Source organism: Ranitomeya variabilis, chromosome 3 (assembly GCF_051348905.1).
Source record: "Ranitomeya variabilis isolate aRanVar5 chromosome 3, aRanVar5.hap1, whole genome shotgun sequence".
Classification (NCBI taxonomy): Eukaryota; Metazoa; Chordata; class Amphibia; order Anura; family Dendrobatidae; genus Ranitomeya; species Ranitomeya variabilis.
This window is the reverse complement of record NC_135234.1, coordinates 499,117,840-499,143,753: the sequence shown is the minus strand read 5'-3', so window position 1 is coordinate 499,143,753 and position 25,914 is coordinate 499,117,840. Positions and strand designations below refer to the sequence as shown.

The 25,914-nt window shown below is 41.9% G+C and overlaps 1 protein-coding gene and 1 long non-coding RNA gene across 8 annotated transcripts in view; one reads left to right on the top strand and one right to left on the bottom strand.

Moving 5' to 3' along the window:
- The window catches only part of LOC143818341 (uncharacterized), a 39,029-nt gene extending 14,483 nt beyond the window's left edge, over nucleotides 1-24,546 (bottom strand). The window contains exon 1 of the long non-coding RNA XR_013224478.1: nucleotides 24,501-24,546. This is a non-coding gene — a long non-coding RNA (uncharacterized LOC143818341). The remainder of the gene's footprint in view (nucleotides 1-24,500) is intronic.
- The window catches only part of MSI2 (musashi RNA binding protein 2), an 894,813-nt gene that overhangs the window by 379,783 nt on the left and 489,116 nt on the right, over nucleotides 1-25,914 (top strand). The window lies entirely within an intron of this gene.

Here is a 25,914-nt window from a genome sequence, read left to right as displayed (position 1 = left end):
TTCACAGAGGAAGTCCGCAGCTCCTACAAATGCAAATGTGAAATCGGCCTAAGAAATGCTGCTGCACTTTGTTCTGGTTTGCCTTTCTCCTGCCTCTTCCCCGACACCTCATCATGGCTACGTTACATTGAAATTGTATAGAAATTTAGAACACAGTGTTTTTATCTGTGGGCTGTGATGTCTCCTACGGCATCATATCCTGTCTCCTGGCACGTGTCATGTCTATCCCTGGCCTTAATATAGATTTCTTGTTTATAGTGACCCATAACCCAACAGCTGTAATGCTGGAATATCGCATAAGCATTTTGCATTTTCAGGATATATGACCTGACCACTCGAGCTCTCACTCAGGAGAGACCTGTGTTGGCGCAAGGATTACATGAACTTGTCAAAGTTCCACGTGACAATATCTGTGAGGAGCAGAGAACTGTCCACCGAACTGCTCTGTAGTCATTTATTGACTTCCATGTCAATACAAAATCCTGGTCTACTGTTCCCCAGGAACGTTCCTGTAGAGTTAATGTAACAACGCGGAACTCGCCGTGGATGCGTGATCTGCTAAGCGTGCAAGCACCGTCAGGTGTGCTGTGCTCCAGCTCAATGTGAGTAAGATGCTTAACAAATCTGCAGCCTGGAATTAGTCTAATTTTGGTGACTAAAGACTGCGGTAATTAAAGGGAAGACAATCCATTTTCTGGCAGGCATTTTCTCATCTTGTTAATACAGCCATCATGATGATGTGCATTTGGATCCATGGTCTGGGAAATGTGGAAAAAAGATACATTTAGACATTTAAGTGAGATGCAGAACCATCAGTATTGTGCTTGTGAGAAAGTCTTTATTTCTGCATTGCTGATAGTCTTATGTTTGTTAATCATGGGGGTTTCTATGTAATGATTAGAGAAATATATGTTTAGACTCATAGAAGACATCGAGCCCCAAGCTCGGACAGGCCCCTAGGCAGAACCGGTGAATCTCCAGTGAGCCACTGTGTGAGAGTGGGCCCCCCATGCCCCTAGCAGTAGTTGGCATAGATATATCTATGAATGCAGATTCTCATCCCTCCATCCATTTTACAAACGATTTAGTTTATTATTAATATTCTATAGAAACAAAGGTAAATTTGTCACTGAGGGTAATGCACTGCAATAGGAGCCACCAGTCAATCATAGGCTGCCAGCGATCGTTTGTGCAATTGTCGCCGGCTTATGATGTCACTGTCATGCAACGCTGCGTCCGCTAATCAAATGGTTGAGGAAGAAGATGCCGCTGGACTGCGGCCAGACAGGGAGAATTTATTTTTTTTTTTGTACTGAAATCTGCAACATGGGGGAGACATATATAGGGGTAGGATGGAGAAATGTGAGAGGGGAAAGATGGAAAGATGGAGACGTGGGGATGAGGCAGGATGGAGACATACAGTCATGGCCAAAAGTATTCACACCCCTGCAATTCTGTCAGATAATACTCAGTTTCTTCCTGAAAATGATTGCAAACACAAATTCTTTGGTATTATTATCTTCATTTAATTTGTCTTAAATGAAAAAACACAAAAATAATTGCTCGAAAGCCAAATTGGATATAATTCAACACCAAACATAAAAAAGGGGGTGGACAAAAGTATTGGCACTGTTCGAAAAATCATGTGATGCTTCTCTAATTTGTGTAATTAACAGCACCTGTAACTTATCTGTGGCACCTAACAGGTGTTGGCAATAACTAAATCACTCTTGCAGCCAGTTGACATGGATTAAAGTTGACTCAACCTCTGTCCTGTGTCCTTGTGTTTACCACATTGAGCATGGAGAAAATAAAGAAGACCAAAGAACTGTCTGAGGATTTTAGAAACCAAATTGTGAGGAAGCATGAGCAATCTCAAGGCTACAAGTCCATCTCCAAAGACCTGAATGTTCCTGTTTAAAGCCCATGGCACTGTGGCTAACCTCCCTAGATGTGGACGGAAAAGAAAAATTGACAAGAGATTTCCATGCAAGATTGTGCGGATATTGGATAAAGAACCTCGACTAACATCCAAACAAGTTCAAGCTGCCCTGCAGTCCGAGGGTACATCAGTGTCAACCCGTACTATCCATTGGCGTCAGAATGAAAAGGGACTGTATGGTAGGAGACCCAGGAAGACCCCACTTCTTACCCCAAGACATAAAAAAACGAGGCTGGAGTTTGCCAAAATTTACCTGAAAAAGTCCAAAACGTTTTGGAAGAATGTTCTCTGGTCAGATGAGACAAAAGTAGAGCTTTTTGGGCAAAGGCATCAACATAGAGTTTACAGGAGAAAAAAAAAGGCATTCAAAGAAAAGAACACGGTCCCTACAGTCAAACATGGCGGAGGTTCCCTGATGTTTTGGGGTGGCTTTGCTGCCTCTGGCACTGGACTGCTTGACCGTGTGCATGGCATGGCATTATGAAGTCTGAGGACTGCCAACAAATTTTGCAGCATAATGTAGGGCCCAGTGTGAGAAAGCTGGGTCTCCCTCAAAGGTCATGGGTCTTCCAGCAGGACAATGACCCAAAACACACTTCAAAAAGCACTAGAAAATGGTTTGAGAGAAAGCACTGGAGACTTCTAAGGTTGCCAGCAATGAGTCCAGACCTGAATCCCATAGAACACCGGTGGAGAGATCTAAAAATGGCAGTTTGGAGAAGGCACCCTTCAAATATCAGGGACCTGGAGCAGTTTGCCAAAGAAGAATGGTCTAAAATTCCAGCAGAGCATTGTAAGAAACTCATTGATGGTTACCGGAAGCGGTTGGTCGCAGTTATTTTGGCTAAAGGTTGTGCAACCAAGTATTAGGCTGAGAGTGTCAATAATTTTGTCTGGCCCATTTTTGGAGTTTTGTGTGAAATGATCAATGTTTTGCTTTTTGCATCATTCTCTTTTGTGATTTTCATTTAAGACAAAATAAATGATGATAATAACAAAGAATTTGTGTTTGCAATCATTTTCAGGAAGAAACTGAGTATTATCTGACAGAATTGCAGGGGTGTGAATACTTTTGGCCATGACTGTATGGGGGGCAGGATGGAGATATATATATATAGATAGATAGATAGATAGATAGATAGATAGATAGATAGATAGATAGGACCAGAATGGAGACACATGGGGGGCAGGATGGGGGATGTAATTTCAGGAAGGTGCCACAATGTAAGACATTGTGACAGTTAGTGCTAATTATTAATAAAGTACATATATCCCTTTAGGATACTGTTTTTAGTGGGGGTGGAGGTCGTGTTACTGTGCAGGGCAACAGTGTTTATTTTTTTTTTCTTTATCTGGTGTAGTGTAGAAGGTGAGGAAAAAATGGGAATGTGCTCTAGATAACTGATCTTTTCTGCAGACATGAGTCCTGGCTGGACGAAATGATGGTGGTCTGCACAGGATTAAGAAGCAAAGTGAAGATGAATATCTTCAACTAAAGATGTAACTAGTGAATCAGTGTGCTACTTGCACACTTACACTTTACGCTATATAGTATATACAGAGCTCCTGTGTATAATGTCACTGGTGTTCCCTTTATTACCTATACGCTATATACAGAGCTCCTGTGTATAATGTCATTGGCGAGTCACTATTACCTGTACACTGACACTATACACTGTATACTATGTACATAGCTCCTTTTTGTATTATGGCACTTATTGTAATACTAGTATTGTGTTTTCTTTTTATTATTGATCAGAATTATATTACTCTCCATGTGGTGGTAATATGTGGTCCAGCCATTTTGTGATGGTATTTGTCCATTGTATGTGGTATTACTAGTCAGTTTAAAAAATGTATGTTACTCATTCCCTTAAAGAAGAATAAATAAAGATAAATCTAAAAAAAAAATAAAAAATGGTATTTTAACAAATATTTAATAGGTCAGAGTAGAGTAGGGCTCTGCCAAAAAAATCGATTTTGTCGTGATGGTGGCTTAAATAATCTTTTTGGCCAAAACAAAAGCTGATGGCTATGTACAGTATGTGATATGGTGTTCAATGGAAACTGTTAATGCGTGATTGGTGATGACGTGGTGCAGAAGTTGAGTTTTTCCCAGAATGGGTAGTGGGACAGTGGAAGGTTCATGTGGTGGAGGCGGAGATGTGGTGGAGTTTCAAGGGTGCCCGAAAATTTTGCCAGAATGGGGCCCTGAAATTCCTGGAGGCAGCCCTGAGGTTTATCAGAAGAATCTGAAGTTATTTATCATACTTTTTTTTTATGACATTATGCTTGACTTAATATGCAAGTTGCTTTCAACAAGGAGATATCTTACCCCTTAAACCTTAAGCTTGATTTGTCACTTTTCATTGGTATTAAGCAATTAGTGAGTTATGTCTTGTGATTCTGGGTTCCTATGTGTAGTCTAGTTAGTGCGTTTTGTAAGCTCTACACAGGTATTATTTTCATACAGTTTCATTCAAGTCTAATAGTGAAAAAATATATAATTGTTGTAAGGGCTATACTGTTTTTTTCATTGTAGCCCTCTGGCACTATCCACAATATATTTGTGGCAGTGCCACTAAGAGGTTACCACAGTCTGCCGAGGATTACCATTGACACACTACAATGATGTTCCAGATCTGCTCCATGGGAGATAAGTCTGGAGAAACTGCAGGCTATGGTAGCATGTTTAGTCCACACAGGCTGCACTTTTTCGGCCTGGTGTTGTTGACAAGCATGGGTTTATCTGTTGGTACTCATCGATGTCCCAAGCCACATAATTTGGGATGTTTTGTGGGAATGATCAGGAGAGATGGACAATGTTCTATTGGTTTGAACTTTGCTAACAGTTGAACATTATGAGAGACCGGAGTTGGCATATTGCATAATGTATAAGTAAAACCTATATTTAGTCATGTACATATGTATTGGAGAACTATTTCGATTTTATTTCCTCCGATACACCTGCTTGTAGGTTCTCTGACTTGTGCTGTGGTTGATCCGGCTGCTTTCGACCCTGACAAGGTCTACTCGTGCACATCCACGTCTTCAGGCCATTAGTGCTCAGGAAGCCTTCCCTTGGGACACAGCACAGTTGCTAGAAGCTGCCGCTCACCTTCCTCTTTTACAGTGCATGAAATAGGAATACATTTTGCTGATTTTGCTGCTTGCTTGAAGTCCGGACGTATTTGCTGTGTTGGCAGCTAGTGTGCTGACTGCTTGCCTCGCTGTTGGCTTATGACTTAAAAGAGCTTGTGACGCCTCTACACGCCATCTTACATCTGGCTAGAAGAGTAACATGGGTTTTATAATATCCATGAGAAAGAACACCAGGCTACAAAAATAGATAATGATAAATACGCACAATAAGTTATTGTCGTACCTAGTGAACCGTGAGTTATTGAGATATGAGCGTCATCAATGCTTTGTGACGGACGCACAACCGTTCCCAAACTAGGTGTTTTGTGAGATCCTGTCTAGCACCGTTGTGCGACAATCCTGAATTTGTCTACATATATCTGATCTCTATAGGATATTGATAGTCATCTGCATGAGTCTCTAACCTTTCTATCTATGTTAACTCGTTATTGGCTTTACTGCTCGTCTTGGTTAATTGATCCTTGCTTAGTCACCCTCTTTGTCTATGTGCTCCCAGACAGCACTAGGTTCCAGAGGCGCGTAACTGCTCTGTAAGCGTGGCTTGCTCTTTCCAGGAGCAGTTCTGCTCGTGGACACTTAATGCATGACATGACAGCATTTTCTACAACTTTGTTGCTTCTAACAAGCTGCTTTCTGCTTCAATAATTAGTGGATGAAGTAGGTGGGAGTTTTCTCCATGTGCCTGGGGGTGTTCTTGCTGCTGACATCAAGGCATTTTGGAGTGGAGCATCCCTGTGAGCTCCTGGGCGTTTTCCTAGTGAATGAACAGTACTTTAAAGGTATTATCCAAACAAACCTTACATCGAAAATAAGATTAAAGCATTTTCTGTTTTTATGCTTGTAATCTCGACCTCAGGCAGGATCCGGGAAGACTGATTTTTCAGACAGTTTGCGATGCTGGAAGCATTTGTCTTTGTTAATTTACATGGATAGCAGTGGTAAATCTGAGAGCGCACGCTGGTGGGATTTGAGATTTCACTGCCGCATTTCCAATAATAGCACCTGACAGTTTACCAGCAGCTAAAGTAGATTTTCTTTTCACAGAGCCAAATATTGTGTGTGAGATGTGCAACCTGTATAAATAACTTGCGGAATTAGGCCATAGTACTCTCATTTGAGAGAAAATGACTTGACGAGGGTGGGAAGGACGTAGACTGCATCAATCACGGCACACATTTGTCATGCTCCATGTCACCCTGCCCTCAACCGCTGCCTTATTATTTCAGACTCTTCTACTGACAATACAAGTTACAGTACATATTCTGTTTATTTTCCTTATAAAATGCAGCATTTCCTGTTTTTGTCCAATAAAGTTGATGATAATATAACGCTGTTTAAGAAAATTCATATAACATCCACTTTCTTACATTTTTCTTAGGCAGTCAGTAAATTCCATATCATTCAATGATACAGTCCCATATTTTCCTGCCTTTCTGTGCTTTACATAACTTATTACATTTACCGGCAAATCATTGAGATAATATTCTGTTTTCACCTGGTCAGTTATTTTATAATCCCAGTCCACCATCTTTAACCGAAATATACAAGAAAGTAACAGCCAGGACCCTTTAGAAGGAATGTAGAAAAACGGTTTTCAGCCATGCGCAGTCAGCAGATCCATAGCCTATTTAATTCCAATGAGTGCTCATGCAAAAAACAACCAAAATTAACTTTTCCTACATTCTTCCTGTACATCTGAGGCAGATGATTTTTAAGAAATATATTTTTACTTACTGGTAGATTAAGAATTATAATTTTTTTTCTTGTGTATGTGTCCAAAAGTGAAAAATAAATATAAAGTTAAAGCTTATTTAGACAGGACTATTTTATCTTGTTAAAAGGATCCAGTCAGAAGGTTTTTGCAATGTAATTTGAGAGCAGCATGATGTATGGACAGATACCCTGATTACAGTAATGTATCACTTACTAGGCTGCATGCTTTCACTTTAATCTAGCAGTTCTCTGAATACTGGGCCCTGTATAACCCAACCCAGACCACTGTTTGTCAGCTTTATGTGCACACTTTACATTGACAGAAAATTGCTAATCAGTGGTGGGTGGTGGGGCTACACAGAGCAGTTGACTAGGAGGCATCATTCTCCCCAGCTCTGACGGCGATCGGTGCAAGCAGAGGAGAATGATGAGTTTTCTTAAAGTCCGAACAATGACAGCAGGTGGTGGGCTTTTGGGACTTTTCTCCCATCATCCGGCACCTGCTGCTGCTAATAACAGTGACAGCCGGAGCGGATGATCGGGGTATTCCACAGCCACGGTGGCTGCGATCTAACAAAATAAATTAATGAAAAACCAGACGTGGGTTCCCCCCTATTTTCTTGAACCAACCAGACAAAACTCACAGCTGGGGGCTGCAACCCTCCGCTTTCAGCTTCAGCAAGGATGGTTATCAAGAATAAAGAGGTCCCCACGCTATTTTTTTAAAATTATTTAAATAAATATTTTTAAAAAATAGTGTGTGGTCCACCACATTTTTGACAAGCAGCCTTGCTAAAGCTCACAACTGGGGGCTGATATTTTCATGCTAGTAAGGGGCCATTGATATAGCCCCCCCCAACCTTAAAACAGCAGCCCACAGCGGCCCAGAAAAGGCACATCTGTTAGATGTGCCAATTCTGGCACTTTGCCAGAGCAGGGGCTCTTCCCACTTGCCCTGTAGCAGTGGCAAGTGGGGTTCATATTTGTGGGGTTTATGTCACCTTTGTATTGTCAGGTGACATCAAGCCCACGGCTTAGTAATGGAGCAGTGTCTATAAGACACCTATCCATTACTAATCTATTAGTTATATGGTAAATAAAGACACAGCTAGAATAAAATCCTTTATTTGAAAAAAATGACACAGCTTTCTTTAATATTCTAAATTAAACCATACTTACTGCAATGCCTAATCCCCAACACCCTCGGTCCCCTGTAATAAAAAAACAAAAAAAACCAATAATACCATACCTGTCCGTCGTTGTGTCCCAGGCTGTAATTCATGTCTCGCTGGTCAATGATGCTGCGCTCTCAGCAGCTAATTCACCAGTGGTTTCCAGCCGGGACGGTCGCATCTTTGCACCATCCTGGTTGAAAACTATTTAGCCCCCAGACATGGATTACATTATGGGACACAACGACCGACAGGTATGGTATATTGTTGTTTTTTTTATTTAACTTTTATTACAGGAAATCTAGGGTGTCCAGTGTTGCAGTAAGTATGGTTTAATTTAGAAAATTAAAGAAGTCTGTGTAATTTTTTCAAATAAAGGATTTTATTCGGGCTGTGTCTTTATTTACCATATAACTATAGGATTAGTAATGGCTAGGTGTCTTATAGACACTTCTCCATTACTAAGCCGTGGGCTTGATGTCACCTGACATTAGATGTGACATCAACACCACAAATATGAACCGCACTTGCCACAGGGCAAGTGGGAAGAGTCAGGCAAAGTGCCAGAATTTGCACATCTAATAGATGTGCCTCTTCAGGGCAGCTGCGAGCTGCTTTTTTAGGCTGGGGGGCCGATATCAATAGCCCCTGACCAGCGTGAGAATACCAGTCCCCAGCTGTGAGCTTTAGCAAGGCTGCGTGTCAAAAATGTGGGTACCCCACGCCGTTTTTTTAAATTACCGTATTTTCCGGCGTATAAGACGACTTTTTAACCCCCGAAAATCTTCTTAAAAGTCGGGGGTCGTCTTATACGCCGGGAATCGACTTGTACGCCGGTGTATATGGTGGGTGGGGAGGGGGAGTGATCCTGATGACGAGGGGGCGTCTCACAGGAAAGTGAGTAATCCCCATTACCTTATCCTAGCGGTGCAGCGTGGGGGTGTCAGTGCTGGGAGCGGCGGCGGCTGCTGTGTTCTGGTGCGGCGGCTCCTCTTCTGTGTGGGGCCTCTGTGCTGTGAGGTGGCGGCGGCAGCGGCGTATCTTTATCCAGTTGGGGCTCCTCCGGCATCTCCTTAGCCCTGGAGGCCCCGCCGCAACTCCATCGGTGCAATGTGGTGGCCTCCGGGAAAATGGCCGCTGCTCAGATTCAGATCTCGTGTCCCGAGATTTCGGGACGAGATCTGAATCTGAGCAGCGGCCATTTTCCCGGAGGCCACCGCATCGCACCTATTGAGCTGCCTCCGGGAAAATGGCCGCTGCATTGCACTCATGGAGTTGCGGCGGGGCCTCCAGGGCTAAGGAGATGCCGGAGGAGCCCCAACTGGATAAAGATATGCCGCCGCCACCGCCACCGCACAGCACAGAGGCCCCACACAGAAGAGGAGCCGCCGCACCAGAGCACAGCAGCCGCCGCACCAGAGCACAGTAGCCGCCGCCGCCACTCCCAGCACTGAGACCCCCACGCTGCACCGCTACGATAAGGTAATGGGGGATACTCACTTTCCTGTGAGACGCCCCCTCGTCATCAGGATCACTCCCCCCCCCCCCCCCCCAAAAGGCACATATTCACCGGCCCTATAAGACGACATAGGGTGTATAAGAAGACCCCCGACTTTTAAGAAGATTTTATATTTTAACTGGTAAAGTTGGGGGGTCGTCTTATACGCCCAGTCGTCTTATACGCCGGAAAATACGGTATTTATTTAAGTAATTTAAAAAAAAAAACACTATTCTTGATAACCATTGCTGAATCTGACAGCGGAGGGTTGCAGCCCCCAGCTGTGAGTTTTGCCTGGTTGGTTCAAGAAAATAGGGGGGAACCCACACCAGGTTTTTCATTCATTTATTTCATTAGATCATAGGCAGCGGCTGTGGAATACCCCGATCATCTGCACCTGCTGTCATTGTTATTAACGGCAGCAGGTGTTAGATTATGGGAGTAAAAGCCCCCACCTGCTGTCATCGTTCTAACTTTAGGATAGCTCATAAATTTCCTCTGCTTGCGCCAGTTATTGGCAGAGCAGGGGAGAATGATGAGAGCCTTCCTCAGCATCCACCTCCGGGGAACAGCGCTTACAGTAGCGCTTCTTCTCTGGCGGCTGTACGTGTGGAACTGATGTGGCACACGGGTGGCATACAGTTGCCACATGTGTGCCACACGTAGTACACACACGGACACTGATATCTCCGCTACCGTTTTTCCCGGTACTGGAAATATCAGGACGTGTGAAACTGGCCTAAATGAGCTTGCCAAGGCAAAATGGCTTGTTGCCCTTCAGTTCCCCCAAATACACCCCTCAGTTATAGGTCCAGAACATGGAAATGTCAAGCTACTCTTTTATATTCTGTTCATAGTTGGAATGGATTGTGGTTTGACAAGCTGTGTACTTTAACTCGGACATTTCCAGTTTATGTATAAATCATCTCAGGCCAGCACATTACTGAACTTGTCTCCAAAGAGTTCTATGGGTATCAAAATTAATTGCAGGAGAACTGGGCGGAGTAATTTGGGTTTTTGGGTAAGCTTGGGGGTATGTGTTTTATGGTCATAATCATAATTATCAAAAATATGTTCCTTTTCTAGCAATGTAATGATACGTTATAGTTTAAATTTTGATATTTTCTAGTCCCATTGGGAACAGAAACTCTGCTTATCTTCGAGTGCAAGCAGAGATGTTTCTGGGCCGGCAAGCAAATCTGTGGTTTTGTACAGGGCTTGTATAGGTTGTTATTCTACCTCTGGATTTGAATGGTAGATATGGGGTCACAACCCAGGCACCCATTTATCAATGCTACTAAACAGTGGATACAACAAATCATAAAAATACAAAAATGTTTAGTTACCCTTTAAAACCCCAAGTTAGCCAGGGTTGGACATACCATTGGTGCAACCTGTGCAGCTGCACAAGGGCCCAAGAGGTAAGGGGGCCACTAATACCTCCAAAGCAGAAAGAAGCTTTTATCCCAGGCACATAGAGGGGCCCATATATTGTTCTTGCACAAGGGCCCTCTTCTGTCTGTGTCCAGCACTGAAGTTTGCAGATCATCCATGGAGCATCGACATATGTATAGTAAATTAAAGAATAGGGGTACAACGATTTTTGCAGGCATGGTTGGGAAAGTAGAGCCACTAAATAAAACACTAACACACTAACACTGCCGTAGCCTGCCTGCTTATGTTACGAACAGTGTGTGCATCAATATATTTAGCTAAATGATTGAGGCAATGCTGAGAATCTTGCACAATAAAAAGTTTAATAACTAATGAACTCCAGCAGCTACTTTACTTTAAGTAATATGTTGCTGCAGGAAGCTGAAATCAGCTGCTTTTGTCTCGTGTTCCATCTGGTGTGAACTGGTCTTTCTAATTTATGCTGCACACAGGAACTGTTAGGGTTATTAAAAGTTTTGGCTTTATGTTTGTCGTTCACTGTCAGGGGATGAGTAGAGAAGTGTTTCTAGCTGCTTCCTTCTTCACGTGTTCACAGTTTCGGGGTGGCACTGTTAACCTTACTAGTACAGAAATTACTCCCATGAAAACGTGGGCACCGAATCATCAAGACTGGCGTTTTGCACTCTTATTTTGAACAGTGTGCTGGAGTGAGATTTACTAGAATAGTCAGGAGGCCTGCACATCTTCATGGATGAGGCGCATCTCTCAGCTGCCGTGCGACCAGTGAGGAAATGGCGTACATTTCTGTCGTAATTTGTTCTACTTTTGAGGTGTAAATGATGAATTTGTAGGCTGCATTTGACCACGTCACCTCCCAGTGTAGCACTGTCACTTTTCAAAAATATGACTGCTAGCCGGGACGAACAGAAGGAAAGTCGCTAAATTTTTGTGACATTTTTGTGACTTTATAAATAAATAGTTTTACACCAGAATTCAGATGACAATTGGATAATGAATTTATGCCTTGGTGTTTTGTGCTTTTTGGCTATGAACAGGTTAATTTAGGTTGTGATTAATTATTTTAATTTTTATTTATTTTTTTTTTTTTTAGCCCATCTAAAATTCAGGATGAATTGAAGAACGCACTTGTGTTGCCTGGGACTGGTTATGGTCAATTTGTAATGTTTAAACTATTTATACTAAGTCTTTGTCTTTAGAGGATCCTAATTACTTCTGATTAATGCATGCCTTAAGCTGACTTGAGCATTGGAGACTCATCCATAGTATTTGCAACGATCTAGGACAGGGGACATGGACCGCTGCAGGCTGCTTCCTGGAGGCACTGTTCATCTCTTACCATGTTAAGAAGGCAACGTAACCCAGCATTAAACAAATAATGGCATGTCTCAGGGCTCCTCTAGGTTCAATCTTTTGGTAGACGAGTTCTTAGAATCTATCATTTCACTATAAAACACATGAATGGCCTGTTTTGATTACATTTCCATGTTTTCTAATCTAGATTATAAAATATTATAATTCCAAAATTACTACAGCTACAGGTCTTGCTTCCAGCTTGGAAACCCTCCATTAGGTGATTCTTGGTTCTCAATTTTTTGATATTGGATCCCCAACTGAATAACTATCTGTAGTAAGGAGTTTCTGATTTGTGTGAGGACATACTATATTGAGGTGCACTTTAAATATAAGATTAATGCCCAAGATACATCCTCCATTAGACACTCCTAACTGTGGGCGAACATCCCTTATTAAGGTGCACTTTAAATGTAATATTAATTTCTATCAAATATACCCCATTTCTAGTACATGCAATCCATGTTGCCAAAGTCATGTTTTTGGAGCGATTTTCAACATGAAGTTCAGGGTTGCCAACTTGATATTTTAACCAACTTGATATTTTACTTTTTCCGGACTGCTTATCTATAAATCATGGACAGACAACTCTTTTATGGACACATTGGAGAACCAGAATAAAACATTGATTATAAATCTTACATGTCGTCTCCTAAATCTAATATGAAGATATTAGCTACATTCGTTGTGAAATGTAAAATGATAATTGCAGTCGTAAAAAAAAAAAACTGAACAAGCTTCTCTAGTATACAAAAAATGAGAATGCATCAAAATTTATTTCTTCAGACAAGGGGAAAGAAGTGCACTATTTTTACGGACTGTCCAGGATTTCTGGATGGTTAACAACTCTAATGAAGTTGTCGTTGCCATCAGCTGATCAGAACAGGATTAGGAGTCTAACCGCTGGTGGTTTGCTCTTTGTCAACAAAGACCACTAAAGCATGGAGTCGAGCAACACATTCAAGTTTAGAGAACTTTGTTCCTTAAAAGATTGACCACTACTAGGACAACCCCTTCTCATGTCCCCATAAGGCCTATAACTATAAATATAATATAAAATAAGACACAAGACACTTTTAATGCTTGGAATAAATGGCCGTGTGGTTTTATTTTGGGTTACAAAATCCAATTAAATGAATAAATAACCAATAAATAATATCCATAAATTCATAAGTCCAAAATGTCCATAAACTTCCATAAACCAAATCCACTCAAAATTGAGTGATTTTTACCCACAAATAAAACCAAACGACAGGTAAATGATAACATAAGGGGAGGGAGGGCGGGATCTTCTTTTCTTCAGGCACCGGCGAACTGAGCATCTAACGCCGGTGCACAGGTATATATAATCATAAAATCTGCCCAGCAACTGATTGACAACCAATCAAGTTGTCAAATTTTAAGCGGGCAAAAAGCCAGCCAGAACCAGATCTGACTGCTTTTACATAAAAGAAATGTAAACTGCGTTGACCTCAATTTGACCCTGAAATCATGGTCAGAAATGAATGTATTAGGCCTATGTGGACATGGGACCCCCGCTATATTTTAATGTTTGAGCGGGGGGGCTTACATGTCCCCATAAGGCCTATAACTATAAATATAATATAAAATAAGACACAAGACACTTTTAATGCTTGGAATAAATGGCCGTGTGGTTTTATTTTGGGTTACAAAATCCAATTAAATGAATAAATAACCAATAAATAATATCCATAAATTCATAAGTCCAAAATGTCCATAAACTTCCATAAACCAAATCCACTCAAAATTGAGTGATTTTTACCCAAAAGGCCAAGGTTCAAAGAGCCGAGGCCCCCCCCAAACCACACAGCCATTTTTCGATTATATTGCCCATATTAAGATTGAATATATCAAGTCCGATTTCGGACAGATGAATCAAATCATCTCTGAACATCCCTGGTAAAAAACCTTCTAAATCTGTATGTCTAAATGAAAACCCAGAGATAAGAGGCAAAAACTTCTTCATGGAAAAATTAACCCTCTTCCTGATCTTATCCAAAAATGAAAGTTGATGACAGTTCCAAGCACGCCTGGGGATGACTTCAGAAAAAACAACACCAGATAATGGAAAAGCTTGTCTTAAATAAGTAAAATCTGACCGCATAATAGCCAGCAAATTCAACGTGTTGATTTTTCCCAAGTCATTCCCAGCGAGGTGAACTACAATCAGATCTGGATAAGGAAAATTCTCTAAACAACTCTTTACTTCAGAAACTAAAGAAGGCCAAGTCAAGCCGCGAATACCGTGCCAAAACACTTGTACTTTAGAAGAATGGAACGATAGATTCTCAGAATATGATCGAAGGCTGGCCCTCTTCTGGGCCCAGAAGACAAATGAATGCCCAATGATCCATATAACTGCAGGACATAAGAGAAATAACAATTAATCAGGATATAAATTTGGACGAACATAAATTTTGAATCTATTCGACTCCCATCTTCCCAGTCTTTTTATTCTATTGTCAGATAGGCCAGCCCTGGATGCTTCTGTGGCCGCACCTATTCTGAAAGAATGGGAAGTAATTTTGAGATGGTTTTTCCCCAAAAATGCCAAGCACTTTTTTAAAATAAAATTAAATTGAAAAACCGTCACCGGGGAGGAGTCTCTATGAACAAATAGGGAGCCTTCAACAGAAGGCCTAAACAAAATCCACTTAGACAAGTTAGTCACAGGGCAAATCTTAGACTCAGGGAATGAATTCAAACGTAGCTCAGATCCTCGCCCTAGCTGATCCGTTTTAGACTTCCTGATAAACAAAAGAAGAAAATGTTGAAAAATTCTGACGTCTGAGAGCATAATCCCGGATGAAACAGTCTTCTTAGCTGAAACTACCTCACTGACCCGTAGCGCCCCAAAGAAAGAGATAGAAAATATTGAATTAAACAGAAGCGCTTCCTCCATATTCCTACACACATGCCCGAGAGCGGAACAAATATCAATTAACAAAGAAATGGAAATAGGGCATCTCAAATCCGGACAAAACCTCTCCCTCCTCAGGCCCTTTAAAAATTGTTTAACTAAAAAGAAATCTGTTAATGCAATACCACCATGCATTTTCAAAAAGAAAGATACACCTGCAAAACTTTTTGCTATCGTAGAGAAAGATAAACCCCGTCTGACCAAAGACTCAGCGAATCTCAAAGCTGAATTTGGATCAGGAACATAGGGGTCAAAACCGAAAAGCACAGAAAAATCGACCCATTTCTTCCATGCGACTGAGTAATCAGTCCATGATCTTAATGATAAAGAATTCTGAATAAAATAAGGAATTATATTGGAATCAGGTCCTGAATTGAAAGGGGGGAATCGTACGCTTCTCTGTCTGCCATTGGGACCTGTAGATAAAAATCAAACCACTGACGATGTAATATGAGATCAGTTAAATGACTAATTCTACCATCTCCCAAAGCTGCTTTTAACCAAATATTGCAGTTCAGGCACTCCAAAACCAATTTTCTCAGAATTTTTGCAGCTATCGCATTCTTGGAAGATAGAGTATTGATTGAAAAATTCACTGCTGGGTTCATGGTATGTAATACAACCCTGAAATTTCTCAACTCATGACCCCATAGGCAAATACACAGAAGGATTGATAACAGCTCAGCGATAAACGGGTTTTTGTTTAAATTTCTAGCAACCCAACTAGCAGGCCATTCCCGGGATACCCAGTGAGTTTGAAATAAACAAGCCAAACCCATATTGGAATCTACCGAAAAAACGAGGGGAATAGAATCTGAGGAAATAAAAGGGGATTGAATTATTGATTTACCATTAAAGCCCTCCAAAAATGCTAGCCAGATTCTGGCATCCTCCTTCACTTCAGAACATAGTCTGATGTGGGAATTGGGAGAGGAATGCCCTTTAGTGGCTTTATAAAGTGACCTGGAAAAAACCCTGCCGATCGGAATTACTCTTAGAGAAAAATTCAGTAGGCCCAGTAGGGACTGAAGCTCCTTCAAAGTGATTTTGTCCTTTCTTAATAAGTTTTCTAGCGAACCACGAAGTTTGTCAATTTTCTCACGAGGTAACAGAGTTTCCATTTTAACTGAATCAATCGTGATACCCAAAAATTCAATACAACTACAAGGGGGTACCGTCTTCTCGTGGGCAATTGGGATTCCAAAATATGCGCACAATTCCAAAAACTTAGAAAGAGTATTTTCACAAGCCTTAGATTGGGAAGGGCCAACAAAAAGGAAATCATCTAAATAATGTAAAATACCCGCCTCACAACCACTATATTCTAAAACCCAATGTAAAAAACGAGAAAAATTTTCAAAATAAAAACAGGACAGGGAAAAGCCCATAGGAAGGCATTTGTCAAAAAAGAAGCAGTTATCAAAATGGAAACCTAAAGAATTAAACCCCTCCGGGTGTACAGGGAGAAGTCTGAAGGCAGACTTGATGTCTGATTTGGACATAAGGGAATTAGGGCCGAATTTCCTAAGCATATCCAGAGCAATATCAAAGGATGAGTAGGTGACAGAACACAATGACTTGTCCACCTCATCATTCAGTGATTGACCAACTGGATAAGAAAGGTGATGAATCATACGGAAAGAACCCGATTCCTTCTTGGGAACGATACCCAGGGGGGATAACCGAAAATTTAAAAACGGGGGAGACAAAAAAGGGCCCGCGACCCTGCCTAAATCAATTTCCGAAAAAAATTTTTCCCTAGCAACATCGGGGAAGTCGGCAATGGATGGAAGATTTTTAACTAAAACACACCCAGAGCCTTTAAATTGAGGAACATGAAAACCTAGAGAAAAACCATTATATAATAAACTACTGATCTCCCTGTCTGGGTATTTGTTTAGCCAGTGGGCCATTCTTTCCAGCCTCACTGGCGATTGAGCCTTTAGAAATTGCTTCTTTGGAGGATTGCTGGGCAGCCTGCTTTTTAAAGCATTTGGACATTGGGTGGGGGTTCCCACAAAAAGAACATTCGTGCCGAAAACGGCAGCTATTGTTCCACTTACAAGTTGAATCATTATAAGCGAAACAAACACCTTTTTTGGTAGCAGAAAAAGAAGGCTGCCTAGCAACAGTAGTCCTCATAGGAAGCATGAGATTGATCCACAAACCAATGTCTTTGGATCCCCATTTCAATTCGGGATGGACTGACAGTTTGTGTCTAAAAGCCTCATCATAACTGAGCCAAGCGGAGCCACCAAAATTTCTGTAAGCTTCCAAAATAATATCAACATGCTGGAAGAGACTACTACAAAGGTTAGGAGATCTCTCTCCCAACACGGAAGCATAGATGGCGAACGCTTGGACCCAGTTATGAAATGACCTAATATTACGCTTAGTATCATCATTATCACATTTGTCATCTTTCTTATCAGTTTTAGGGGGATGATCCCTACTGGGTAACAATGAAAAGAGATCGACAAATTGATTATTCCAAATGAGCTCCTTAACAGAGGGGCTCAAATGGAATCCCAGCGGGGAAAGCTCACAAGTTAGAGCCTCCTTGAAAGGATTCAAAGGAGGCACAACAAGGGCAGCAGCCTCTGAGCGAAACAAGGCAGGAGAAGCTGCTGTCCGAGAAGAATTGCTAGCCTCGCATAATGCTTCGGCTACCACAGATTTAATTAAATCTCTTAATTGGTTCTGAGGGACAGACAAGGGGGTATTATAAATCTCACCCCTCGTCGATCGGTTGTCCGGTCCTCCTCCTTCTTCACAGCCTGCGCTCCAGCCCGCAGGAAGGGGCGAGCGCAGCTGCCTGGCAGATCCTGCATCGCGGTCCTCTTCTTCATCAGATGACATGGGGGGTGGAGCGGACCTCGAGCTCCGCACGGCCGTTGCAGGAGCTGACCGGGCGCCAGCCGAGAGGGGCACCGCAGCGCTTTTACGGCCGGTGCCCCTCCTGGCTCTTCCGGCCGCTCCCGATGACGTGGACGGCTCGCTCTGATGACGGCTTCCGAAGTCTCGCTGAGGGCTGCGCGATTTTGATGCGCAGCGGCGGCCGGACTTCCTGCTCACCGCTGACATGCCAGGCCTGGACGCCGCAGAAGACGGGGCAGCTGAAGAAACCGTCTTCTGTCTTCTGCTTCTCGCTGGAGAGCTCACAGCGGCCGGAGCTCCCATTTCCAGCCCCGCATCTGGTGTCGGATGATCCGGAACAGACGGAGGAGCGATGGCTTCGGAGGCTGCTAGCGGAGGTTTTATAGCCAAGCAGCTCCTCAGCCAGTCCTCCCCATCCTTCTCGCCGGCTCTTGATAGAAGTTCCTGCAGGAGCTTCTCCATCTCTTCTAGGAGGTATCTTCTTTTCTTCAGGCACCGGCGAACTGAGCATCTAACGCCGGTGCACAGGTATATATAATCATAAAATCTGCCCAGCAACTGATTGACAACCAATCAAGTTGTCAAATTTTAAGCGGGCAAAAAGCCAGCCAGAACCAGATCTGACTGCTTTTACATAAAAGAAATGTAAACTGCGTTGACCTCAACTTGACCCTGAAATCATGGTCAGAAATGAATGTATTAGGCCTATGTGGACATGGGACCCCCGCTATATTTTAATGTTTGAGCGGGGGGGCTTACAATCTGAGTGTTTGCTTCTGAAAATAAAAACACCTTTACTCCCCTCCCATGCCGGTGTCTGCACTCGCGCTCCCAGGGCTCCCGTGAGGTTGTGTAACATGAGCTCGGTGCCCAATCAGTGTTGGCGCCACTGTTCCCACCTTCTGATGTACAAGTAGTCAAAAAGATGTGAGCGGCCAGTTGCAGCTCTGACTTCCTTTTAATTACTGATCAGTCCAAAGGCGGGGACAGAACGACAACGTCGATTGGGTGCAGGACTCGCGTGACGCAACAACCTCGCGTGAGCCCCAGGAACTAGAGTACCGACATAGCTGGAACATCTCCGACAAGGGAGGTGAGTATAGGTGGTTTTATTTTGACGGTTCCAAACATTCACATTGAGAATGTATTGTATTGGACAACCCCTATAAACCTGCTGTCCATAGAAATACATATTGTATAGGTATGTAGTTTCCTACCAGACTCCTTTTTGTTGTGTTTTTTTTTTTTTTTTTTTTTTTTTTTTTTTTAATGATCAGGCTATTATGTTAGATTGCTTTTGAGAAGTTTTGCTGCGTGTTGGAACCTAAGAATATACTTCACATAGACGCTCGCTTTTGTTTTTGGAAAAAAACAAAGATGTAGAAGAGATAACATTTTGCTTAGGCATATATACACAGTCATAGGCCTTGACTGGTTTCTCCTCGGTGAAGTCTCACACGAGCTTTCTCTTTGATTCACCGAGAAGCGTGAGAGCGGAGCTGCGCATGCAGGATTGTATTTTTCCCTTTCACTCTATTCAGCTTCTTTGTGTGACGCGGGTATTCTAGTTTCAGTCCTTGCTGCTCTGCCAGGACATTGATAGGTTTTCTGAATCAAGAAGAAAAGACTATCCATACTCCATTAAAAAGCCTTTCCTTTCCAACCTTATGTTTTCTCTCTTTTAACAGTTTCATCTGTATTCTGAAGCTCAGTAAAACAACATACAGATTTTTTTTTTAGACATTCAATCTAATTTCACCTTTGTGTACAGTCAGGTGGTGGAGGGTATTGTATGACCTCAGTTTAGAAGAATAAAGCCCATTCTTCTACCGGCCATGTCTTCCCTGAAGGAGATGGGTGGAGAAAATCTAGAACTCAAGCAGAAAATTTGTGTGCAATGAGAGGAGAAAATAAAATGTATCAGGGCAAAGAATAACGAAATTGCCTGTTGAGTAATATGGCAATATTGGCAATGGCTTTTTCCGCCATGTATCTTATTACAGACCTCAGATATTATGGAGATTTGTGCCATTTTGAAAAGTGATTGAAGATTGAAACATTTTCATTACATTCTGTTTTATCTGTTTGGAAATAACAGAATCATACATTAAGGGTATCTTCACATGGCAGTACTTTGGTCAGGAAAATCTGTTCTGGATTTTTCTGCAGATTTTATGGCAAATATGTAAAACGTGCATTTTGTCACAATTTTTACAGATTACAAATGCTAAATTGATGAACTCTGCAGTGAAAATCTGCAGAAACAATTGACTTTCAGCAGTTTTTAAAGCTGACACATCTCCATTTTTTACTATGATTTTTTTATTTGCAGCAAGTGATTGAGATTTCACTTTTCTGCTCCTGATACTGACTGCTGATTTCTTCCGGTTAGGGCTCATGCAGACGGCCATATTCTCAGTCCGAATGGGATCCAAAAAAACATCAGATTGCATTCGGACCAGTGGTATTTTGGGTCTGTGCACATGACAGGACAGATCCTGTCCACGGAAAGAATCACAGTATGCTGGAGTTGTATCCAGTATTCGGATCGCACTCGGCCATCAAGTCACTAAGTCTGTGGAACTATAAGACTGCACTCAGATAATATCCGAATGTGGTGTGATTTTCATGGATCGACAGCATGGAGAACATGAAGAAATTTTTTTTTCCCATCTTCTCCACATCCAATAAAATTGGAGAACACTATGCTCACACTCTGTGATCAGCATGATCGATCCAGTTCTCTCTGAGACCATGCGGTGGTCTGACCTCAATCTTAGAATGCAGTGTCCTCCACCCTTATTGTATTCTTATAAATATAGGTCCAGTACCCAGAGTGCAGGTTGTTAACATACTTAAAGGGATTATCCACTAATCCAACATTAATGACCTATCTACAGTATAGTTATTTATATCTGTTTAGTAAGGGTCTGATATCTGGCTCCCCCACTAATCAGCTCTTACAGTGACTGGTTCTAAACATCGAATGGACCTGGAACAGCAAGTCTGTGTTCATGGCTTAGTGGCTGCTTCAGGGTACGATTTCGATATTGTTAAAGGAAGCTAATCCTTTCATGTATTAATATTTAAAGGGAATGTGTTAGCAGAGAATAACCTTTAGGCTGTGTGCACACGTTGCTGATTTTTCGTGTTTTTTTCACGATAAAAATGCTATAAAACCACAAAAAAAAGCATACAATATGCATCCCATCATTTAAAATGAATTGCGCAATTTGTTTGCACATGATGCGTTTTTTTCCACGTAAAAAATAAAAAATGCAGCATGTTCATTAATTTTGCCGTTTTTTTTGTGTGGATTTCCCACTATAAAATGCATTGGGAAATGTCCGGAAAAAAACGCACCAAAAACGTGACAAACGCATGCAGATTTCTTGCAGATTAATTGCAGAAAATTTCAGGTTTTTCTCAGGAATTTTCTGCAAGAAATCCTGAACATGTGTACATAGCCTCAAAATACGGTATATATATTTATATATAGTACAATATTTTATTAGTGCAGTGTATATATATTGTATTAATAAAAAAAACAAAATAAGTAATTTTGCAGTTACCACGCTGCCCACTGGAGACATTTTTGACTCCCAATACTTCCTTTGATCTTTAGAAAGCATTTTAAACAGGCACATTATTATTAGAGGCTGGATTACAATGGATAACCCAGGATCCACCATTCACTATAAATGATACCATAGCTCCCCTTGCTCCTCTACTTTTCACAATGACCTTTTCACACGCTCATTAGATGCATCAATATGAAAGATGTGGATTTCCTGAAAGAACAGGATATAAATAGTAGCCCCAATGGCCAGTGTAAAAATTGAAATATTTCTGATTTATTTTTTTTAACATAGATTGTGATATGAAATAAAAACATTGCTATACAAATTTTAAAAGCTCAGCAAAAAGTGTTATTTAAACTATTGATCATCATCTGTTGATAACCTTCCCTTTATAGAATTTAAAGTTTTTTTTTTTTAAGTAGACCATAGTTTGTCTGAAATAAACCCTTTAAATGTGTTGTGCTTTGTTTATGATGTAAGTAGATCATTCTGTATACATTAATTGTCCTAAAAAATGAAAGCTACAGCCGAGATCACAGTGTGCCCCATTTGCAGTCGCATAGTATCTAGGGCAGCTCCAGTTTGCGGGTATGTTAGTGCGCCATATTGCTGCTTACCGCATAGTGGCTTGAGAGACCATGGCGTAGTTGCCCCCTTTAGTTTTGTGAGTCTAGAGCGGGAATGTCAAACTATACGGAGGGCCAAAATTAAAATCTTGGACAAAGTCGCAGGCCAACCTTGAGATTTATTTTAAAAAATGTCTACAATTGAGGAAGTGTTACCTTACCATCAAATATAATGATGAACCTTTTCATATGGAAACAAACTTAAAGAAGTTGTTCCATGAACAACCCCAACACAGTATGATTCCCCACACTGTCCTCAGGACAGTATTATGGTACCCACATATTGCACCATGCAGTATAATGGCCCCCACCTAGTGCTCCGTACAATTTAATGGCTCCCACCTAGTGCTCCATACAGTATAATGACCCCTGCATAGTGCTCCATACAGTATAATGGCCCCCGCATAGTGTTCCATATAGTATAATGGCCCCCCTAGTGCTCATTCAGTATAATGGGCCCCACCTAGTGCTCCATACAGTATAATGGGCCCCACAGTGTTCCATACAGTTTAATGGTCCCCACATAGAGCTCCATACAGTATAATGTGCCTCATATAGTGATATAGTGCTCACACAGTATAATGGTCCCCACATAGAGCTCCATACAGTATAATGTGCCTCATATAGTGATATAGTGCTCACACAGTATAATGGGCCCCACATAGTGCTCCATACAAAACTCAAAAACTCCCCATCTCCTTGTTCCCCCTCTGCTCCAGTCTCTGAAGCACATCTTCTGAACCTCTGAACTGCTCGGCACAGGGGGGCATGTTATAATGACGTAATCGACCCCACTGCACAGAGACAATCAGATACAGAGGGAGAATGATGGTGGAGGGAGCGGACCAAATATACGCACCCTACGGGACAGAGTTTAGCATGTGTGGTCTAGAGCTACTGTAGTGGTCATGTATAAGCTTGTACAGTCTCTGAAGGGCTGCAATCCTCACTGAATTGTAAGTGAAGTTCTTTGACATGCTGATGGGTCGTGATCATATTTCTAGGTAGAATGTGTGATTTAGTAAAAATGTCAGTAGACGGAACAGAAACCAATTTCAAGTACACTAACTCTTTATGTCTCCAGTTTCAGTAATAATCCCTCCATCTTCCTGAGTTTCATGTAAACATTGTTTTTAGTGCAGAGGTTACTTCGGAGCTAAATATATCCAAGGACATGTTTTATTAAAAATGAGAGATCAGCAAAGGGCACACACTAAGTTCTTTTGTATGAGAATAATAAATTGGTTTAATTATAAATTCTCCTTGTTTCATGGTTCTGATCCAAGGATTGTGGCCAAACTCAGGGGAGCATTCCAGGAGGGTTAGTGTAATTATAGAGACCAACAAGCCTGAAAAAATCCTGGTATTAGCTCAGCTATAGGACCCGCTTCAGTAGTTCAGCAGCTTCAACCACAGTTGATCGGAAGCCCAGGCGATACAGTCCTCTTCCCAGATACACCAATTGGAAAATTGCAAAATGCCCAGCTGGTGGAGAGCTCATGCCAACTTTCCTGCGGATGCTCACATTTTTCTCATGCTGGTTTGCTAAAAGCTTTAATATTCGACAATGAAAATAAACATTTTGTGGCTACAACGGAAATGTCTGTAAAACTTTTGAACGGTGCAGGTGCTATGAATCTGTCCAAGAGCACATACATCTCATCTTTACTAGTATATTTGTATTAATACGTGACCATCTCTAGACTGCAGTGTTGCTTTACTGTCATGGTAGAGAAATAAAGGAGATGAAACCTAATGAAGACACAGTAGAGCTTATACATGCCACCTGCACATCATGGAAGATCACATAGGATGCCTGATGGTATCCCATGACTTTGTGCCACAGACAAGATCAGATCTGCTTTATCGTCATTCTCTTTTTTGAGTGGTGCAGCAGAGTACTGTGAAATCCCATAATCCTAGTTTGTTATCCTCAATCTTCTTTCAACATCATACCATTTCATAGGCATAGCAAGGGGTTAGTTTCAGGGGGGGCTGAAACTTCTGAGTGGACCCCTAAGCAGATAACCCAGAATACAACTATGGTGGTGCACCCTATTAGTGGATGTACGAGAACCTCAGCAGATGACTATGCTGTTACTAAAAAATCTCTATACAAAGACCAACACTGATATTACCCCCATATGGTGAATATGTAGTGGTAGATAGCAGTGCTGCAGAACATATAGGAGATCACAGTACAGTTATATATAGTAACTTACAGCTTTCCGTCTTTTCCCTTTGGTCCAGACGGACATGACAACTTCTTCCAGCCAGGACTCTGCTGCAGAGATTACAACAAAGACACATCTGACTTCTCACATTTCCTGCACCATCCCCATTTATTCCCAACCTGCACAAACTCCTTATCCTGCTGATACCCCAATACTGAACTGCTGCTGCTGTATGTGTCCCTATTACTGCACCTATTGTGTGGTACTGTGTGCCCTCTAATTTTCCTCCTATTGGAGCCCTAGCCCTTTCATTGCACTTGTAAAGTATGATGTCAACAAAAGTGCCCCACAAACACTGAGATACCCCTACAATGAATTCCTCAACGGGCACCATTTAATGACCGTACTGTACTCCACCCCTCAACTGTCCTGGAAAAGTATGGTGACCCCAACACAGTATAATCCACCAACTGCGACCCCCACATGCCTTCCATGCAATGCAATGGACCTACATAAAATGTAATGGCCCCACATCTCTCCACACTATATAATTGCCCCCACAGCCCTCCACTCAAACCTTCACACCGTATAATTGCTTGCATATAGTTTTAAAGCTCCCACATAGCCCTTCCAATATAATAGCCCCCACATAGTCCTCCATACATTATAATGCACCCCATGGCCCTTACAGTATAATGCACCCAATGGCCCATACAGTATAATGCACCCCATGGCCCGTACAGTATAATGCACCCCATGGCCTGTACAGTATAATGCACCCCATGGCCTGTACAGTATAATGCACCCCATGGCCCATACAGTATAATGCACCCAATGGTCCATACAGTATAATGCACCCCATGGCCTGTACAGTATAATGCACCCCATGGCTTGTACAGTATAATGCTCCCCATAGTCCGTACAGTATAATGCTCCCTATAGTCCATACAGTAAAATGCACCCCATAGTCTGTACAGTATAATGCACCCCATAGTCCATACAGTATAATGCACCCCATAGTCCGTACAGTATAATGCACCCCATAGTCCACACAGTGTAATGCACTCTATAATCCTCAATGCAGTTTTATGGCCACCACAATCTTCCAAAAAATAAAAAATAAAATACAATACTCGCCTCTCCTCAAAGTTCCTCCACTGCTCCATTCTCTGCAGCTTGTCTTCTGAAGTGTTGCACATCTCAACGTAAAGGATGCCATGAAGTGACGTCATCGCCCTGAGGCGCCAGATGTTGAGGAAGAATGATGGGGGCGAAAGAGTCAACTGACGCTTCCTGCTTCATTATTTTTTTTCAACTGTATCAACAAATGCTGATAGAGTTGAATTAGCGGGGATGGGGTCCCTGTGCTGGCGCTGTCACCATAGCGGTCACATTGTAGTGCATAGAGATCGTGTCTCCCTGCTCTGCCACAGAGTTTAACTGTATCTGCTGACTGGGCATG